The 21,494-nt window shown below is 39.5% G+C and overlaps 1 protein-coding gene across 11 annotated transcripts in view; it reads left to right on the top strand.

Moving 5' to 3' along the window:
• foxp1b (forkhead box P1b) overlaps positions 1-21,494 on the top strand; it is a 157,811-nt gene that overhangs the window by 24,633 nt on the left and 111,684 nt on the right. For 8 of the 11 annotated variants that reach the window (XM_058402844.1, XM_058402839.1, XM_058402831.1 and 5 more), the window contains one exon: positions 7,854-7,903. The exons of the other annotated variants lie outside the window; for them this stretch is intronic. The gene's annotated coding sequence lies outside the window, so the exon portion shown is untranslated. The remainder of the gene's footprint in view (positions 1-7,853; positions 7,904-21,494) is intronic. 11 annotated transcript variants of the gene reach the window in all.

Raw genomic sequence — 21,494 nt, 5'->3', positions numbered from 1 at the left:
AGTCTTTCCTGTGGTTTAGTGAAGTAGTGTCTGTTAGTGCTGCAGTCCTGGGGCCGCATTTGCATCAAGAAAGCATGTGATCACCAGAGAAAGTACATGCTGTTTCAAAGCATGCACACGCACAAACAGGCACACACAGGCACATGCGTACACACGCACAAGTAACATTTTCTCTCCACCACTTCCTGTCCCTTGACCAGACAAAATAAGTTTATTGGAGCTAAAAAAAACACAACATGAAGAGAAAATACAACACAAGCAGGACTTCCCCAATACAAAAGTATTTGTACAGTTTTACACCTAAATAGTTGCTCCTTTGGAAGATAACTGTTGTCTACGAACATCACATCACAACTCTGTACATATTGAAATTTAGTTTGGCGAGTGAAAGAATAATATCTTGTCTTTCGCAATGATTATGTGTGATTAGAGGAAGGGTGTGTATGTATCTGTGTGTGTTTGTTTGTTTGTGTGTTGTCATGGTTCTGAAGGGAGGGGGCAAAGAACCTTGCATATTAGCTTTTATGGCCCAGAGCAGAGGCAGATACGCAGATGTATATGTATTGTGGTGTTTTTTTGTTGGTTTTTAAAATTTTTTTTTTTTTTTTTTTTTTTAAGTTTTGTGATGCAAACCGGCAAGTAAGTGCATTTCTCTAAACATTTAACGTAAACCTGTCACCTTGGATAGAAAGAAATAAAATGTGCTATGTCACTGCAGATGGTACACATAGCACCGCTACCCTTATACACACACAGTCGCACGCTCAGAACCCCACTGCCTCTGGGTATCTGGGTCAAGCCATCCCAGTTCCCACCCTGCTTAAGCATTGAATCTAACCACAATAACCAATGCGATTAAAATGGCTTGCGTGTTTAAGAAGAAAAAAAAACAAAAACACTTGCACTTTCGCCTATTTTAACTAACATCGCTTATGAGTTGTCTTCTCTCGGTCTCTTTATTTAATAGAGGATGCTTCTACGATGCTAGAGTGTTAGATCATTGCAGCAAGGCCCGCTTATCTGTGTTGAAGCCTGTTCTTGTAATGGGTCTTTATTGATCTAAACAACATCAGGCCTTGCATTGATGTTATTACGGTGGAGATAACTTCACTGCCCCTCCACTCTCAACAATGTGTTAGCGCATTATTGGGTCTAAATAACTCGGGCTCTCAGACGGTAATGCAGCCGATTAGTCAACCCCATGTTCTTTATGGCTGGAGGATCTTAATAAAGCATTTCCTCTCCACCGTCCGTGTGCACGTGTGCACTAACGAGACCGAAAGACATGGTCAGAGCAAACAGGTGTGCAAATTTCCACAACATTGCTAAAAATTACACACATATGTACGTATTATGTAAAAGAGGCCCCGCACAGGGGTTAGAGCTAAGGCGAAAACGATGCAGCAAACACATCAAAGCTCTTACGCAGTTTTGTTCTTTGCTTCCTTCATCTAAACAGGAAACTATTAAGCATATGCCTGTGTAGGAGCCAACTCTTAATGATGAAAGCTTTCTAAAGAGTTTAAAATTCTGAAAACCGTTGCAAGTTAAAACGGACCACTTATCTTATTTTATTTTTTATTTATTTGTTTATTTTTTTCCTTTTATTTCACCGGAACTGATAAATGTAAGCTTTTTTTTCACCTTTTAAATAAGTATTTGGACGTTTTAGTCTTTCAAGGCCACACAGAAACCAACATTTATGTGAAATAATGATCTCTTTCATTTCAAAACATATTTTCTAAGAGAAATTTAATTTGTGGCTATTAAAAGCCTTGTATTTTGTAATGAATTATTTTGTCATCAAGCCTCTGATGAGATTCATCTTTAATAAATGTAACAAGTATTTTATTCAAGGAAAAAGGGGAGATGGGCATTATGGCAATCTCACCAAGGTCTACAGGAAGAGAAAATTCTCATTAGGAGTTTATTATTACCCCTGCCGAGCTTTCATTCCTGTGTCCTCAATGAAATTACATTAAGTGTCAACAATGCTTGTGCTAAAAGTAAGCAGTCATATTTACCAAGGCTATTGCTTTAGTTTCCTTTAATTATTTTTTTTTTTTTAAGCAGTATGCTGACACGTTTAGTTGTATTAATAAGATAGGATTCAGCTCCGTATGTGAAAAGCGGTTTATTAAACTTTTAATCAACTGGCTATATTGTCTGTCACATGCTTTTATATTGAAGTGTTTCCCATGACTGGAGCTGTTAGATGTTTTCTGTGTGTTTTTTTGTCAGTGGGTGGGTGTTTTTGGGTGTGTGTGTGTGTGTGTGATTGATGTACATAAGCAGGTTCAATCAAACTGAGTTGTAACCAAATAACTTTTGATGCCATGAGGAAGGAAAATGTTAAAAGAATTTCATTAGGTATTTCAGAGATCGCATGGAAGCATCTCCATATTTGGCTGAATCGTTTCCTTTATTCGGCCTCTCTGGAGGGAAACGTATACATGCCAACTTTCTACTCCAGATTTTACTAATGTCTGCAATATTCGCTGATTCATTCATCCTCAATAACCATATTATCCCAGTCAGGATTGTGGTGAATCCAGAGCCAATCACGAGTTAGGAACCCAGCCTGGATGGGACTGGAGTCTGCAGCCTCTTTTATGAAACATGGAGTTATCTGTACATCTTGAGACTAGACTTCTAGCTTCTGTTCCTCATTTTGCCGCAGTTTACTGTACCAAACCCAAATGTTGATGGTTTAATGAAATGATCCTATTTTGGCCCAAGACAGAAGTGAAATTGCTGAATATGAGGTAATCGTTTATTTCTAAGTCACCACTTCCTTAAATATGCACTATTACTCATAATGCTGCCGCACTCCAACAGAACAGGCCGCACTCTGCCGTAAATGTAATGGTACACTGAATTTATGTAAATATTCAGTTAGACAATAAAGAGAAGCAGAGCTTGTTGTGATCAGGCAGTAAGTCATTATTGTGCTCGCTGAGTCTAGTTGGGCTCCTTAAGAAACTTCATCAACATAACTGTGGAGAATACTGAATGACACACCCATGCTCTACTTCTTACTTTGCTCAATGGCAGATTCTTAGCTGTTACAAAAAGGGAAAAAAAAAAAGCTAGTTCAGTTTTCACTTTCAGTATACTTGTGCATTAGTAATAAGTGTCATGATGGTTGGTTGTAATTCTCCTTTTTAGGTATTAAGTTTTGTATAAGTTTTGTCCATACTTTTATACCGATAAGGAACAAAGGTTACGTGAGAAGAACGCTTATTTCATAGACTCCACAGAGAATGTGATGCGTCATAGTGAAAGACTGAAAGGCAGAAAAACACAGGCAACATAATTTTCTATTTTGGTATCCATACTCGTCTGCACACAGCAACAAGCACTCAGCGCAGTAGCTGAAAATCACTCACTCTGTCTATATTTCAGCCACTTGTTACATGTGTATTCTCGAGTGCAGGCATAGTAATTCATATAATACTTTGTTATAAAGACAGATATTTTGTTGAATGTGATGATGATTGCAAACTCTGTAGAACACTAAAAGGCGAGTCTGTTAGCCTAAAGCCTACACCAAAACTACACGACATTTTTTTTTTAAAGGTTGATGTCATAACATGCACCATTTTATCTGCAAAAGTCCAGTTGAATTGAAACAGGCAGGAGGCAGGAGCTTGTGTTAGGATTGCCTATTGTGCTATTAAAGAAGTAGCACATATTTGGTTACAACAGTTTTGGATCCCGCTCTAGCTATGACATGACCCTTTCTCTTGGTGCATTTTTATTCTGATTTTAAAACCGCATTAAATGTCAAAAGTATCTGGTCACCTGATCAGCAGGTCCATATATGGTTCTTCCCCAAACTGTTGCCATAACAATTCTATAGAATGTCTTTTGTATGATGTAGCATTAAGATTTCCTCTTTTTTTTCTGGAACTGACGCACACGATTATGTTTCAGCATGACAGTACTCCTGTGCACAAGAAATATCCATGAAACCATAGTATGCAAAGCAGAAGAACTTGAGTGTCCTGCACAATGCCCTGAACTCAACCCCACTGATCACCTTTGAGATGAACTGGAATGCCCCGGGCTTCTCACCTTACATCAGTGCCTGATCTCACTAATGCTCTTGTGGCTGAATGAGCACAAATCCCTACAGCCACGGTCCAAAAGCCAGTTCCCAGTAGAGCGGATACTGTTATAATGGGGTGACGAGCTCCATGTTGATGCCCATGGTTTTAGAATGAACGTATAGGAGTGTGATGGTCAGGTGACCACATACTTTTGGCCATACAGCAAACTTAGATTGCATTTCTTTTCTACTTTTTATGCCACTAAGTGGTGGATGCATTATGTTTCCAGGGTTTCAGTGTCTTGAGGGCACAGCATTTTAGGAACGATTGTTTGATTGCTTGTAGGATTTATTGAATTATCACTGTAACCAGCAACTGATTTGGATTTTAGAATTGATCCATACAGAGTCAAGATCTCGGCAAGATCAGATGTCTGAAGTAGTTTTCCTTCGATAGATTTCCCATCGTATGAAGTTTGTTTCTTCTTGGGGGTGGATGCATGCAAAGTTAAGTTTGGTTTTTGAACCTCTGCGCTATTTTTTTCAATTGAGCAGAGCTAAAATGATACCGTGTTACAGGTCAATTAGAGGTGTACATTGGACACAAGTAGAGGGAGTGGATGTTTTTTTTTTTTTTCATGAGCAGGAACAGATGGTCAGATATGAAACTAGCTGGCCACATTCATTAACATGGGAGTGTATTGAATGGAGCAGGTTGCAAACATGGTACTACATGATGCATTATTCTGGTGAGGGTCACTGTGATATAAACGACTTGCTAGTTCTTTTCCAAAATTATTTTAATTACAAGAAATAAGTACGTTCAGTAAGTACATTTTATAGGCAGATGAATACTACAATACATTAATATTGTGCTACGCATTTCTGATAACACCCACTATTACACATCTAAGAGAACCAGTCTGAGGTGATGAGCTAGAACGAATACTTTACTCTCTTTCTTTCCACATTTTATGTGTCATTTTAAACAGAGTATGTGGTCGATTGCATCTGGATACATTTGCTAAATCTGTTATAGTTGCCTCTTTGACCTTCTCACCTGTGTAGTATTTTAACCGCCGCCTCCTCCTCCTCTTCCTGAACCTTCTTCAAGGACAAAACAAGTGCATGAGAATGAGTGTACCGATCTCCACATGAAAGTCCCCAGAGCTCACCATGGGCACCAGATCCTTGTTTGGTGCCAGCTGTTCTGTCAGATCGACGCTTGAAACTTCTCCTAACGCAATTCTACAGGGTAAGACTCGGGAGAATAGCGGCAAAACAAGCACGCCAGGCAAAAGAGAGCGTTGAATTTTTCATCATGAAGTGCTCTGTAGCACTGTGTTTTTTTTTCCCCTTCCTCCCCTCCTAAGCGGGCAGTGCTCTCATTCATGAGCAGATGTTCAGCGCTGGTGCAAGCTGCAGTCAGCATGAACTCTGCTGGCCTCTCTACCATCGGCAGCAAGGACGTTGGCACCGACCCCCGACATCTTAGAATTTATGTCCAGTAAATGCTGCCTGTATTTTTTATTTTTTTTATTTTAGCCACTTTGGCCAGTCCAGAAGCTGGCCAGAGCTGGAAAAGGTGCGGGGGGTAACAGAATTCTGACAGACCATCAGTCTTCACATTGACACTGATGAAAGACTGGACTAGGGCATCTCCAAGGGAGGAAAAAAAAATTCCGGAAGACAATTTTGCGCAAGTTTGTCATTAATTTCATATGACACTTCACAGTGTGGAAGCGTCAAATCCTGGCAAGAAAATAAAGGCCTGCCTTCATATTAGAAAAAAAAAAAAAGAAACTGGCTAGTTTCGGTTGTAAGATATAAAAGTCGCAAATAAGATTTTGGAGATGTTAGCTTTGAAACATAGAGTCTCATGATGTACTTGCTTAACTGGACAACAGGAAGTGCTGGTAAGGACTGTGTTATGGCATGCTAAGACCCAGGTGCTGCCATGGTTAGCCAGGTGGCTGTGTTAGCACGACTGACCCCAACACACCCGAGAGACTTCAATGCCATCTAGTACAGATGTAGTTTTATGATCTCAGTTCATTTACACCCTGCCATTTCAGTATCCATGTGCTCTCGTGGTCTCTACTCATTTCATGCTTTGCCTTTGAACGCGGTCACAACATATGTTCACTTTGGAAAGAGTGTGAAACGACTTTTTTTTTTTCTTCCCATCTTTCGTCGAAGTGGCTCCGAGACTGTAATTGAAGGACGATGTCTTTTCTCTTTTTCTTTCTCTCCCCCCTTCATGCGTATGTTTCTTCAGCACGTTTCCCACTTCACACTATCTAATTGGCCATTTTCAGGTTGGGTTTATGAGAGCAAAACTAATTAGTGTTTCTAAATTCAGCGAGAGCAAGAGAGATGGGGGAGGAAGGAAGAGGGAAAAAAAAAACTTGCTTGAATTGATTGTTCTGGTTTCCTCTTCAGTGTCACACTCTCAACAATAATATAAAGAGTCTAATCGCCTTTGAACGGCTCGTATTTTCAAACCACCGCTGAATGGCATCGCCGCTCTCCTGGCATTTTATTTGGCACGGTCACAACCCATATAAAAAAAAAAAAAAAAAAGAAAGAAGAAGAGCTGCCCTCTTTCCAAATACTTTTTTTGGGTCTTTTGTATTACAGTGGAAGGTTTGGATGGAAATAACAATGCGGGGTATTTTTTAGGTGGAGTCGATTCTGCTGTTTGATTCGGAATGTCCTAGTGAAAGATGGCCAGGGAAGGGAAACCCCACAGTTTACAGTAGCGCTGTCTTTCCCTCGTTACCTTTATTCACAGAGCTCCAGCTGCAACGAGCCCTCAGGAAGACCACCTCAAACACACACACACAAACACACACACACACACACAGTGCACTGTTTGAATTGGCAGACGCCGTTCTCTCTTGAAGCTTTTGCTGCCTCGGCAAGAAAGACACCAACGGCGGCCATTCCTCCAGCCAGGATGTGCTTTTTTTTTTTTTTTTTTTTTTTTTTTTTTCTTTTCTTTTTTCTTTTTTTTTCCTCCACCTCTTTCACCTCTTGTTCAGGAAACACATTTCTGTCTTCCTCGCGTCTCATGTTTTCCCCCCCTAACGTTGAGGAGAGAGAGAGAAAGAGAGGAGAAAGAAGATTGAGTGACGGCACTTTGCCCATTGGGGATAGGGCTAATATGTAGTGTTTAGAACATGAGCCAGAGCCACTCCCCACCCTCCACCCATCTACTTGTCTGCTGGGGTTTCGTTATAGTGAATACAAAAAAAGTTTATAGGTCATTTTAACGACGTACCATAAAGCTTACACTATTTTTATTTTCCCATTTTGGCACCGCAGGGATTGGTGTTCAGAGGGCCCAGTAATTAAGAAGCCAGGAATCTAGGGTTAGGGACAAAGAGTGTTTAAATGCAATTAGAGCACTGGCACGAATCAATTTGAACTCAATTACAGTTTTCTTGAATGTGCTATTATTTGTTTAATCAAGGGAATTTTGGCCCTCTCCAAGATGCTAAATATGTACCACCAGATATTTTAAACAAGGAGCGACAGAGACGCTCAGAGGAACCGGGTTAATGTAGCATTAATGAACAACTGGTTCAAAGTGACCTCTCTCGCTCTAACTCTCCCTCGCCCTCCCTTCCAATCCTTCGCCAAGTGAAGTCGATTTGATTGTCTGAAGATGAAGCTATCAGAGTAGATGCTTAATTAGCACAAAGCATTTATTGAAATGTGTTACTGCAGGCAGAGCAGTGTTCAAAACTCTTCACTTTTCTCTCCTCTTGTCTTTCCCCAATTTCCCCCTCTTCTTTAGGGAGAAGAACCCAGTGTCACAGTCTTTTTGGATGCTGAATTCAGAGAAAAGTAAGTGTCTGATGCTTTAAAGTAGTACGCTCTGTGTAGTAACACACAATCAATACATGCTTGAAATATGCTACTAACTGTCCTTAAATAGTGTTGAAATCAGACTGATCATTTTCACACATCACCTCTGACATTCTGCTACCAGCTTCCATAGCTAAATACAATAATACAATAGCTAAATACAATAATACAATAGCTAAATACAATAATACAATAGCTAAATACAATAATACAATAGCTAAATACAATAATACAATAGCTAAATACAATAATACAATAGCTAAATACAATAATACAATAGCTAAATACAATAATACAATAGCTAAATACAATAATAACTCTCTCTTCTTCTTCTCATACATACATTTCCCTTTCAGAATTTATTTTTTGTTGTTGCCTCTCTGTAGCCCATGAGCTATGTTCTTGACCCCTGTCATACTGGCATGTGTCCTGTGTGGTGTGTAAACATGCAGTAAACAAACAGTGATGCTGAGAATACACCATATTACCAAACTACGCTTAAAGACTTTTGTGTACTGTAAACACTTTTACTGTATATGACCTTCAGTCAAACACACACACATACAAACGTACACAGGTTTGTCTTTTATGTCTTCTAAAATGCTGCTAATAATCAATGAAGGACGTCCTGATCCTAAAGTAGCTCTCAATTTGTGAAACATATGTGGTCTCCTCCCTTTATAAAGAATGGAAAGTAATTAGACAATTGGCTGCTCAGCTGTTCCACAGCCAGGTGTGTGGTGTTTGTAATTTGTTACGTTTCTCAATACTGGTGAGCTCAGAAAAAGCCACTGTGATGGATTACAAAAGAATTCTTTCCCTGGTGTAGAAATACCCTATTTCACAACGACTGCCCAGATCAAGATCTGTGTCAAAGTCAACAATGAAGAGAAGCCTTCACCAGAGTATATACAGAATGTTTACCACAAGATGCAAACCACTGGTAAGACCTAAAACAGGAAGATCAGAAGGTTTGAAAAACAAGAAACAAAAAAAAACTCGTTGTTTTTGTCTGGAACAGCATTATATTTACAGATGAAGTAAACTTGCATCTCAGAATAATGAGAAAAGTGAAGTATTGAGAAGGAAAGAATAGCAGCTCATCTCATGGCCATGATTGGTTTATGTTAGTGGACTTCTAATATCGGTGGAGATGAAATGAAATGTAGAAAGATGAATTCTGAAGTGTTAGGTCTATATTATCTGCTCAGATTCAGCCAATTTCAGTCCAGTGCAGATGGACTGTGACCAGAAGCATACTTGAAAAAAACTTTTTTTTAAGGAAAGGAAATGGACTGCTCTGCAATGGCCAAGTCAATCACCTGACCTGAATTCATTTGAATAATGCATTGGGTTTGCAACCAAGTATTAAAAATGATTTTTGAATTGTTGAGTGTTAGCGTTTTCTGTAACTTTTGGTACCTTAAAGGGAGGTGGGGTTTCACATATAAAAAAGGCTGTAGCTCCTACACTGTTCACCTGATTCGGATGAACACCCCCTAGTCATTCATGCAATTATCTATAATCAGCCAATCATGTAGCAGCAGTGCGACACATAAAATCATGCAGATAAAGGCCAGCAGTTTGTGGTGCCAGACATGCTGCTTTGAGTATTTCTGTCACTGCTGAGATTTATCTGGGATATTCATGCACGACATTCCCTAGAGTTTGCTCAGAATAGTGCAACAAAGCAAAAATATCCAGCGAGCAACAGTTCTGCGGACAGAACCGACACGGCAAACCCTCAATTTCTGCTGCGGCACACAGATGGTAGGGTCAGAATCAAGTTCCAGCAGCATGGGCTCATGGACCCAACCTGCCTTGTATCAACTGTCCAGGCTGGTGGAGGGTGTGGAATAGTGTGGGAGTGAACCTGCAGGAATTGCTTGATGTAATCATGAAATAAATGTGTATATAGGACATTTAAGTATAATTCTGTTTGTTTATTATGCATAAATGATCAAGAGTGACAAAGTGACACTGACTCTATCGCACAGTAAGATATATATCTCAGTGCTTTTGGCTGTGGCATGGGTGTCAGACTGGCAGATTTCAGAAACTGCTTATCTTCTGTTTTTTTCTCTTTTTTCTCAGTCTCTACTGTTAACACAGAATGGTGTGAAAAACAAAACAAAACAAAAAAAAAAAGAACTTTCAGAGATTGGAACAGGCAGAAACGCATTGATGATAAGATAAGTCAGAAGGGAATGGCCAGACTGGTTTGTGCTGACAGGATGGCTACAGTAACTCAAAGAACAGCTTCACTCTTCACTCTTTACAGCATAAAACCTCTAATCATGCTAAACCTTGAGGCAGATGGGCTGAAACAGCAGAAGACCACATTGGGTTCCACGTTTGTCAGCCAGGAATGGTCAGTCCACTGTAGGAACAGATAAGTATATTAAAGTAAATAAAACTTAATATTTGGTTGCATATCTCTATCTTGCAATAAACTGCCCAAACTGCATCAAGCCTTTGACTCGTGGACATTGACAAAATTGTTGGTTATTCTTTTGTGATGCTTTTCCAAGCTTTTACCACAGCCTCTTTCAGTTGTTGTTTGTTTTGGGGAGTCTCTCTGTTCAGTCTCCTCTTCAAGAGCTGAAATGCTGCCCAGTTTGGTTCAGGTCTGGTGATTGACATAAAACCATCCACTTTTTCCCCTCCTTTCGTTGTGTTGGCAGTATGTTTTGGGTCATTGCCCTGCTGCATGATGGAGTTCCTCCCACTTAGATCGAATGCATTTCTTTGTGAATCGGTAGACAGAATTTTGTTTCTCTGAACCTCTGAATACCTTCTGCTGCTACCATCATGAGTTACATCATCAAGATTAGTGAGTCTGTTCCAGAAGCAGCCATGCAAGCCCAAGCCATGACACTACCACCACCATTTCTTGCTCCACACTCTGGCCTTTCTGTTGATAAGTGATATGATCCTCACCCTTGCCCTGTGGAGGCTGTTGGTGATACCACTGAACTGTTTTTTTCAGTTTTCCTTTTGTCACTTTTCTTCAGCTCTCACAATATTTTTGTCATCAGCCGTTGTTGTTTTCCTCGGCCGACCTGTTCAGAATCTGTTGCTCAGTACATCAGTGGTTTCTTTCTTTTTCAGGACATTCCAAATTGTAGTATTGGCTATGCTCACTGTTTGCACAGTGCCTCTGATTGATTTCCCCTCTTTTCTCGGCTTCAAAATGGCTTGCTTTTCTGCTCTAGACAGCTCTCTGATCTTCATGTTGGCATATCCTTTTTAACAACAAATGCAGTCTTCACATGTGAAACTAAAGGCTAAAACCAAGAGTAGAACTATTTATTGTTTAAACAATCGATCTAACAGGACACACCTGGGTAACAAGAAACACCTGCCCGTCATATTCCAACATTTTTCTCTGCCTACAAATCGGCTGGTCTGATACAAAATTTACTATGTTCTGTGTTCTTTAAAAGTCTAATCTTTCTGTTCTTAAGTGTTTGTGTCTTGAAGTAAGTCCTCTGTATTTACATTCATTTACATTAGTCTCTTGATTTTAGCCTTTGACATTGATGCACCTACCTCCTTGAGCATGTTCTTGACTTGGCTAGTTGTTGTGAAGGGCTTTCTCTTCACTAAGGGAAGAATTCTGTGATTATCCACTGTAGCTGTCTTCAGTGGTTCTCCAGGCCTTTTGGTGTTGCTGAGCTCACCAGTGCATTCCCAGTATTGATTGTTTGGTTTCCACCTAATCCTTCAACTTGCATGGATACTTGGATTCCAAATCAACTCCAGTCCTTTATCTCCTTAATGCGACATGAAATAATTAAGAAATCAGGCCACACCTTAACATAAAACTGCTTATCAGTCAATTGTCTGATTACTGAGTAACAGTTAATGTAGTATTTATGTTAAACCGTTTGAATCAAAGTTTATCCTTGCTCTATATATATATATATATATATATATATATATATATATATGCTCTCTCTCTCTCTCTCTTTTTCTCTCTCTCACACTCTATGTATATATACATCTTCAAGAGTTTGTCATGTGTAAAGATGTACAGGAAACTGTTCATGTCTGTCATGTCAGTCTGTTACACCACAAATTGTTACTCTTTGAAACCTCCCAGCAGCCTATAACATAAACTATAAGGACACGGGGAGAAAAAAAAAAGGACAAAAAACCTGAATTACAAATGTACAATATTACTATTAGTGCAAAATGCGAGAAACAGAATGATGTGCATGTGTAAAAGTGTACAGTGTGAAATGTAAGAAGACATGCATGTGTGTGAAGTCCTGCAGTAGACTGGGTCAGTGTTATTTGTTGTTCACATGTATAGGTAGTCTGTAGTGTCTAATGATTTTTGTATTGTGTGAGTGTAGGGGTAGGATGGGGTAGTTGGCGTCTAGATAGATAGATAGATAGATAAAGAAAGAGAAAGTTAGTTCTGATCCACTAATATCTGACTTAGTAAACCTGAGTCTTTCAATACAGATTTGTCATATCTGTTATGTAATTATTCTAATAATTTCCATATTACAGTGCTTAAAGGCATGGACTCGCTACATTAATGTACCCCAGTAATGTGGTTTGAATAATGTCATAGTATGTGGAACATTACTCCATAGATCACTAAAAGATTTTAAGCCTGTCTTATTCGGTACAGCGACTTGAGCTAAAACTCTACTCATAGCCTTAACATGCCTACTACCAAGGATCGCCATGGCCGGCAATCAAGAATAATATTTGGTTTTATTGGCGAGGCATGCAGTTTGTTAAAATCAATTAAATTATATTCAGGCTCCTACGTGCATAAATGCATTTTTTTTTTTTAGTTTATTGGCCTCTTTAGGGCCATTCCCTTTCTTTTACGTCAAAACCGATGCAATCTGTTCTGAGTAAAATATACAGTATACAGTCAAAATGAAGGTGGTGATGTTTGAATTCGTGTGCAGTTCATACGAAAGAAGACACGTATCCTTCTTATCTCCTATTGAGTCACACCCGTCTACGAGCACTCTGCAACCTCATCGACACCGCACTCTAGTTCAGAAATAAGCAAGTCTTGACTCGTGACTCATTTAAGATTTGTTGTTGTAGGCATCACTGCAAAAATGGAAAGAAAAAGCGCTCAATGTATGATCTTCCTCTCGATACGTTTAGATAGATTAAGGTCTTAATGTCATTGTAAAGTAAGTAACGTTAACTGAAGCGTTCCTCTTAATTTCCTATGCAATTTTTATATGCCGTGTGTTTACTGAACTTATTTAACGCTTGTCTTGGGTCTGTATCTCACCATTATGTCAGATAGGGTGCCAGGATCTCAGGGGGCCCCGAAACCACCCATAAAAACCAATCTCTACAGACACAGGCTTAATTTTTATTGAAAGAAGAGACTCTTAGCAGTCAGGCACGCTTGCCAAGCTATGTACCTAACAAATTAATAGTAAATGGAAAACATGAATGTAAATGGTGTCATTTGATCATGCAAATAAGCTGCTTGGCTACTTTTTCCCCCGCCCCCGTAAGAAATCAGTCGTATTTACATAGTCAGTTGTGCTTATGAAACTTATGGAAATTGATCTCTTGTCATTTTTCCCACTACACAATTTCACATCGCTTCAGAGATACGATACTATTCACTGATGTGAAAGTCAATACGGTGAAGTTCAGCTCAAATCCTTGTTGTGGATGTGAATCTGATAAATGGGGCATGGCTTTGATTGAACTTCTGAACTATCAGATGGTTTGTTATACAGCAATACAATAATCCCGAACAGCATGAATAAATTGTAAATTTATTAATTGAGCCCTTATGAAAAATATAACAGGTTGGGTTACTCTGCATTTTAAAACAGGTTTACGAAACGTGTGAATCCTTTTACCTGCTCTGGCTTTCTGCCTATTAAAATGATAAGGTCCTGTGTTTTTTCTTTCCTTTTTTTTTTTCCATTTTCTTTTAAAGGCATATCCACCTTCCTTAATTAGAAGAGGTTTTCATGGTCTGTGTGAGTCCAGACTAATGTGCTATCTTTAATGTCTTGCTTATAGCTTACCACTTACTTTAAAAGCTCTCGCAGAACTCATAATTGCTCATCATAGCTTGGAGTTGCAACAGTGAGAAGAATGAGAAGGCTTTATTCACGGCTCTGTATAAGGACATGAAAAACGTCTTGAAATAGGTTGATGGAATTAAATTATATTTCTTATTTAGTCATTATGGAAGCCAGAAAGGATCCCAGAGCAAGCCATTGTGTCTCAAATCATTCCATTAGCAAGGCATTGCAAGTTAGCAAGCTTTCAGTGTGTATATTAAGAAAACTTTAAACATATATAAGTGCATATATTCACCCACAGTGTAGTGCATTAGTGTAAAAGTTGTATGACCTCATACCCAAGTCTACACACACACACACACACACACATGTTGTCTAGGCCTTTATCTTTACTACAGTGTCAGTATTACTCATTGCCTCACCCTTTATTCATTTCTCTCACCCTGGATGTTCATGTCCAAACACTTTCATCCTGCCCTTGTTTCTGCCAGGGCACAGTCTTTGTAAAAGTGCAGGCAGAAGAGACGGATGCCACTTTATATACAGGCACACATGCTGTGTCATGGCATTGTGTACTACCTGCCTTTTCCTCTCTCCTTTTGTTTGTTGCCTTGCCATGCATTGTGTCCCATTACTTTATGGCTTGTCCTTCTCCTTTTGTCATCCTCAACTGCTTTCTTTCACCTTGTTTCTGTCGCACTTTCCATGTGGCCACGCTGCTGCACAGATCTGCCTAAAAGCACATGGGGCAGACAGTGTTACACAAATGTCTGAGGAAATTCAATTAAACCAACTGTCCCTGTGGTCTGTTATTTACTACATAAAAGTTTATAATGATTGATCATGAGCACGGGAAAATCTGTACGAATGTTTGAATATGAATAGATTTTTATTTTATTGAAGCCCAGTGTGACAACACAAACAACAAAACGGAGCAGCAATCTTCATCTAAAGCATTGTGATTTGATTAGTCACAGTGCCTTTGGGAGCAGAAGCGTACATTCGACAGAGACTGCCCAGATGACAGACACTTATTTTAGAGTCAGACACTGGAGTGCTGGAGCCCTCTATTCTTGGCCAAAGCTGTAACAAGACACATCAAACAATGGCTCTGAATATGTGCAGTGATGAAACACTGATGAAACTGATGAGTACAGTGCCGTGTATAATGGGCAAAATGCTAGCCAAAGACTCGCATCTGTTAGGTTAATGTTAAAATGCTTAAACATGACAGTCCACATAGAGCTGTTGAGTTGGACGAGGCAGTTTCTGTTGAGTTGGACGAGGCAGTTTCTGTTGAGTAATATAAATGGTGAAGTTCTCTCTAAAAAGCAGTTGACCTCTCTATGATCTTAGATGACCAACATGAATACTGGACATTACAGCATGGGTTTTTTTTTTTTTTTTTTTGGGAAAGCCATAGCCATTTTGATTCACATATGTGGGGTCAGTATTCCAGTACACAACATGTAGCTTGAGTATTTTTTTTGTTTTTGTTTTTTTAAACCAAAAAGTCAGAATCTGCCATCTAAAGGTCAGACACGCTTTTTCTCTGTCCATTTCTATACAGAACCATTTCTGTCTTCTCTCTTTTCCTATCTCCCAAGGGTAATTTGTTCAGTACATCATGCCCTGTTTAATCTCACCATCTCTTACAGTTCTGTAAGCAAATTGTGGGTTGTCCTACTGAATAATAAAAAAAATGGTTTGTATATTCTTTACTGGATGCTCAAGGAAGGAGAACAGGAAAAAAAAAAAAACAATAAAACTCTTGGCAGAAGTTTGTGCCATTTTTAAGTCATTTTCCAGGAACTCCAAGATTTGTTTGCATTTCCATTCTGGATGAAGGGGGAACATGTTATTTTATACTAATCAGCACAAAAACGTCAGTTTATTCAAATGTTATATGTATATGCAGTTAGTGCTGGTGAAATGCTATGTGTGGGTGGACCAAGCAGCACCTACTCATACTGGCATAGGCCATGAACAGACCAGCAGTTTCAGCAAGTATTAGACCATCCTGGCATATATAGTGTGTTGTGTATTTTGTGTGTGTGTGTGTGTGAGCTTTAGGACCTAATGCTAACCACTACCGGGCAATGGGCAGCTGGCACATGTATGGAAATTGCTAGCAAATATCTTGATTTAAAATGGGCTATTTAAATATTCAAATCTGGACTAAAAACAATTTGATAGAGTTGCTTTGCATGCAGTGTTATTTGTTGGTGTAGATAGCCTGGAAGAGACAGCAGAACTGAGAACGGATAGCTTTCTGCAAAGCCATAGCAGTAGACCGAGCTAAAACTTTGCTGAGTCCAATCTTGGTGAAAGCTTCTTACCTGCTCCTTTGACTTCACTGACCGATTAAACTGGAATGATTTAACTGTAGCTCATGTGTATAGGTGTGTTTTTTACTTCGACAGCTTTTTTAACTAGAAAAGCATGGTATAGTTTCACAGGTGTAAATGTTTTCTGGAAGGTTTTTTCCTTTCACGTTTGGATTATGCCCTCATGCTATGCCCTCAGTTCCATAACGTTTGGTTATGACCCTTTATACTTCATCATTTCTGCCTGCTTTTTAAAAACAATGGGCTGTATTGTAGACATGCTGGGCAGATATTTATTTAAAGTCTCCTCTCTCACGCAGCAACGCATGTTGCACCCAAAAAAAACAAGCCGTTCTCGATGGGTGTGTTTGACAGGGAAGGGAGGCAGCATAAAAAAGGAGTAGAAAAAAAAAAGACGACATGGAGGGGAAAGAAGGGGAATAAATAGAGAGGCAGAGAGCTGATTTACTTGGGGAAAGAGTACGATGGTGGGAAAAAGATGAGAGGTACAGCAGTGCGTGTAGCAGAACAAAACTTGAATATGGAGAGATTGCTCAAGCAATCAGTGATGTGTAGTGAGCTTCAAGAAACGTTGTAATTAAGGGGAATCAGTGATTTTTTTTTTTTTTATTATTTTATTTTAATTCTGTTCTATATGCTGCACAATGAATCATTTGAAGGCAGGAACTGGTGCAGGACACTTAGCTTGTGTCATTGTCCACCCACCTGATTAATTGGTTATCTATCTCAACTTTACATCTGAATGAAATATCTATATTCATTTTTTTTTCTCCTCCCAGCACGGGCTGCACACAAAAATTGGTTTTATTTCTAATCATGCGATAAAAAAGACATTGTCGAACAGGGATTCAAAATGAGTTACGCAGCAAAGCTTTTGTGCCAGACACCGCCGGATGCTTTATATGTTCATTTGAGAGGAACGCTGCTTTCTACATTTTGTATTTAGAATTCCAGTTTGAGATTTTGATTGATATGTTTAATTAAATTAACAGGAAAACTTTTTTTCACTAGGATAGATGTACTGTAATGGTTGTATAGATAGATTTTAAAATAAAAATGACCTTGAGGTAGCCGCTGCAGGGGTGGGTGTGGTACAGTTGGTGTCGAGATGGCATTCAGGTCTACATTTCTGCTAAAAGAACATTAATTGTGAAAGAATGTGGGTTTGATGCATTTCTGCCGCATTAATACTGTAGGAAACTTTGAAAATCTGATGCACAGATTAGCTATTTTTAGTGGAAGGGGGGGAAAAAAAAGGCTGACTTTTTTTTTTAGGTTTCTAGATATAATTTTCCTTTAGAGATTAGAATTGTGCCACATATCAATGCTTCTTTGTCTTTTTGGTTTGTTGTTAATCAAACGATCTAGTAATGAGGACATGCCTGCGAATGAAACCATGTTTCATCCGAGTATTTGACGAAACGTATCCGTCGCTCTACGCGGAGGTGTGCGACTCCCCTCATTAGCCGATCATTCGTTTTTATTGAATAATTGATTTGTGTGCCTTGAATAATTGAATGGTGTTAATTTCTGATCAAATTAATATTAGCACTCTCTGAAATATTGATGGGGTGGCAGAGCAGTTTATACCGCCGGAACTGTTAACAGCCTGATAAATAGACATGTGGACAAGTCTGGAGCCATCCGTCTTTCATCCCTATTTTCGGAATGACTTCAGTAAAGAGATGAAGGACGATCTTCTTGGATTTAGAGCCCGTCCGTGGGAAGTTTAAGGGTTTCCTTTCCAACTCCAACTCGAGGTGGAACACAGCAGAAATCAATGTGTTACAGATGCTGGAAAGTTTGAGAAGCCTTCAACGTGGTGATTTTTTTTTTTTACGTTGTAACAAAATTCCCTTTTCAGTCGCTTGTGGCACCATTTTTATCAGCAGTTACTCATAATCACAGTATAATCCACATGCTCCCACGACCACTTAACAGTCTGTGACATCTTGCTGGAGGGATTGTTCACACAATTCTTTAAAACTCAACCAACACTGTGAGGTCTCGTGAACTTGCTTTTTGGATTAGTCTCCAGCTCGAATTTTACAATTGCTGTACACTCGTCTCCTCAGGCTGTTTCTTATTTATTTTTATTTATTTATTTATTAAGTGAAAGAGGTGTCTCAAGAGTCTTGCATAGATGCCATTCCTGCTCATGGTTCTTCTCGGTTCTGCTTGCTGATCTTTGTAGCACATTCTTCAGAGACAGCTAACAAGGTTTGTAAATCTACAGATTATTTTTGTACCTTTTTATGATTTTCCTCGAGTCCCTGCGGAAATCTCAGGCAGATGTCCACTTCTTGTCAGAGGTCCAAATGTGAAGATTTCTGAAATGGTTTCTTTACCGTGTCCAGATTAATGACCACTTGCTGCTTTTCTTTAGTTTGAGACATGCCACGAGAAAGAGTAAATTGTCTCACTTCTGCTTGTGATATCAGCTCAGATCTTCTGTTTCATTTATAACCTTTCTCAGTCATTCATTCACCTCCTTTTGTGTTGCCATGAAATGAAGGGTGCACTTATTTTTGCACCTGCAGCATGGATATAGGAAGAGACGCATTCTAACTAAATATATACTTTACAATATATAACAGAAAATGGCCAGCTGTCCACAAAACTGAGCTTTGTGCTCCTTTTAAACCTTTTGCAAATCAAGTACAGAATTTGAGCAAATCTAATCTTTATATTTTAAACATCTACTTGTTAGAAAATTATCAATATGGGTGGTCTCTCAGAGAAGCATATTGTGGCACAGTGTCTCATGCCATCGATATTACATTGTCATCATTTCCAGCTCTAATGCGGAATTGCTGTAAATTCCGACTAGTGTTTGTCACATCTGTACACATCTGTGTTCTGCCAGCTCCCATCCCCAGCAAACTGACTGCACTTTCTGCAAACTTAAATATCCCAAATCAGCCCTAAGCACTACATTGCCTAAGCTGGTATCGCCTTTTAACGCCAGTTTAAGGCCATCATAAAGTGGTGCGTTTCAGCAGTCAATGGCCAGGGACTGACAAACGATTTGAAAAACGTGATATTTAATTTATTTTCAGTTGAGCAGAGAAATGAGCAGGGGTTTCCGCTGGTGATACTTCAGGGGCTTTGTTTCTGTGCTGCGGCTCATTAGCCAAGCAAGGCTGTGGAAACACACACACACACACACACACACACACAAGTAAGTCAGAGCCCCTTAAAGGAGTGTTAAGCGTGGCGTTTAAAGCACTTGCCTGGCTCTTTGAGGAAGGGCTAGCCGAGAAACTGGCCTGATTAAAATGACAATAGTCTAATTAACTCGACCCCGGTTTCAACGTTTGCCCCATGATCTTCCCTTATCATAGCTGCAGCTTTGTCTTCCCACTTCCAGAAGTGAGACATTTTGTCCTCTCTCTCTCTCTCTCTCTCTCTCTCTCTCTCTCTCTCTCTCTCTCTCTCTTTCTTTCTTTCTTTCTAGTGCTCCAAACCACTTTCCCCCCATGCAAGATAGTGCTAATGGCAGTTATTTTTATAAGCTAATTAAATCAAGGGCTTTCTTATTGCTATGCACCAACCCCTTGAGGGAGTTTGTCATCTGAGGAGGTGACGTTAGCGTTAAACGTGCCTTTACACAGTTGTTAGCTGTTTGAACAATTGTACGTAGAAAACCTTCCAGCTACATCCAAATCTCATAGTGTCAAAACATAATCCCCACTCTATTATTGCGAATGACCGTTTAATGTGATTAAAAGACACGAACTTTTGAGCATCATCTATATTTGCAGTCAAACACGACTTGGATGCATGCCAAAGTCTTGTCATTTTGAGCCGACCTAGAGAACAATTAAAGCTAATGCTAGTCAAGTCGAAGCTAAAGTGTTTTGTGGAGGCTGGAAAGAAAGGCAAGCGTGTGGATATGAAGAGTGGATAACAGAGACTTTTTAAAGCTCTACAGCAGACCTGATTCAAAGGTGTACCTTCCATGAGAGAGAGAGAAAGAGAGAGAGAGAGAGAGAGAGAGTTGCTTAGATAAGTGAGGAGGAAAGCCCTTTCAGTTCCACTAGCCTAGTGTTAGTGATTAATGTCCTTTGGGAGATAATTACGCTTTAGTCTTGAGTTAATGAAATGAAAACTTTTTGGTCTTCTCTCATCTGAAGAGGAAGGGCAGATTTTGTGTGCTACTATCTGAAGCCATCTCTCTGTCCTGACAGGAGCGCATTCAGAATGTGATCACACACACAAACACACACACACACACACACACACAGAATGTGTGTTCATCCAGAGTATGCCGAGGCTCCAGATAATTTAGCCCTTGTGACATAAAAAATGCTAAGAAAATAAACAATCTGCAGCCTCCCCCCACACACAAAAAGAAAGCCACAGGGGAAAAAAAAACACAGGCACTTTTTGTACTTTTAGTGCAAGTGTTTTAGTGCTTTTAAGAAAATCGACATGCATGTCCTAACTTCTATCTATCTATCTATCTATGTATATATATATATATATATATATATATATATATTTGTGTGTGTGTGTGTGTGTGTGTGTATATATAGAGAGAGAGAATTCTCAAGTTTTTTCTACTGCACTGTCTGTTTTCTAAGTCTTTTAATTCTGCCAAACAGGAGCAGCTGCATTCTCTACCTTGTGTGTGCATGATAATAGAAAAAAGATTGTTGTTCTTTTGCTCAATGGAAAGCAAACAGGTCAGCTATTCATGTTTCTGACAATCATCATCATCATCATCACACAGCTAAGTTATGATTAAACCGAGTCTAAAATATCCAGAGTAGGATGATCACAGAGCATTTCAGTATTTAGCTGTTGGGAAGCGGCAGTGAGAGAGACGGAGGAGCGTGGATGCGGTTAATCGTCCCATACAGGAGTACACATCTGGTGTATAGAGCCCTACGACCATTCAGACTTTAACCCGCCCCCCAGTCATACTCCTTCACTCTCACATTTCATCATCTGTTCTCCAGCTCTCTCTCGCTCTCTCTCTCTCACTCACTCTCACACTCTGTCTGCCTCTCACTCACTTATTCACTCGTTCACTCACTTCTTTGGCCTTTCCGAGACCATCTGTTGTTATTTTCTTCTGATAATTGGCCTGAACAATGGAATGTCTGTGTCCCCCCTTGCCTTTGAAACGTGACGCCCTGTTTATTTTAAGGAGACCCTCCTCTTTCTGTCTCTCTCTCTGTC

Source organism: Hemibagrus wyckioides, linkage group LG11, assembly GCF_019097595.1.
Source record: "Hemibagrus wyckioides isolate EC202008001 linkage group LG11, SWU_Hwy_1.0, whole genome shotgun sequence".
In the NCBI taxonomy this organism is placed as follows: Eukaryota; Metazoa; Chordata; class Actinopteri; order Siluriformes; family Bagridae; genus Hemibagrus; species Hemibagrus wyckioides.
Note: the sequence above shows the minus strand (reverse complement) of the source record. Positions and strands in the feature narration are given on the sequence as shown.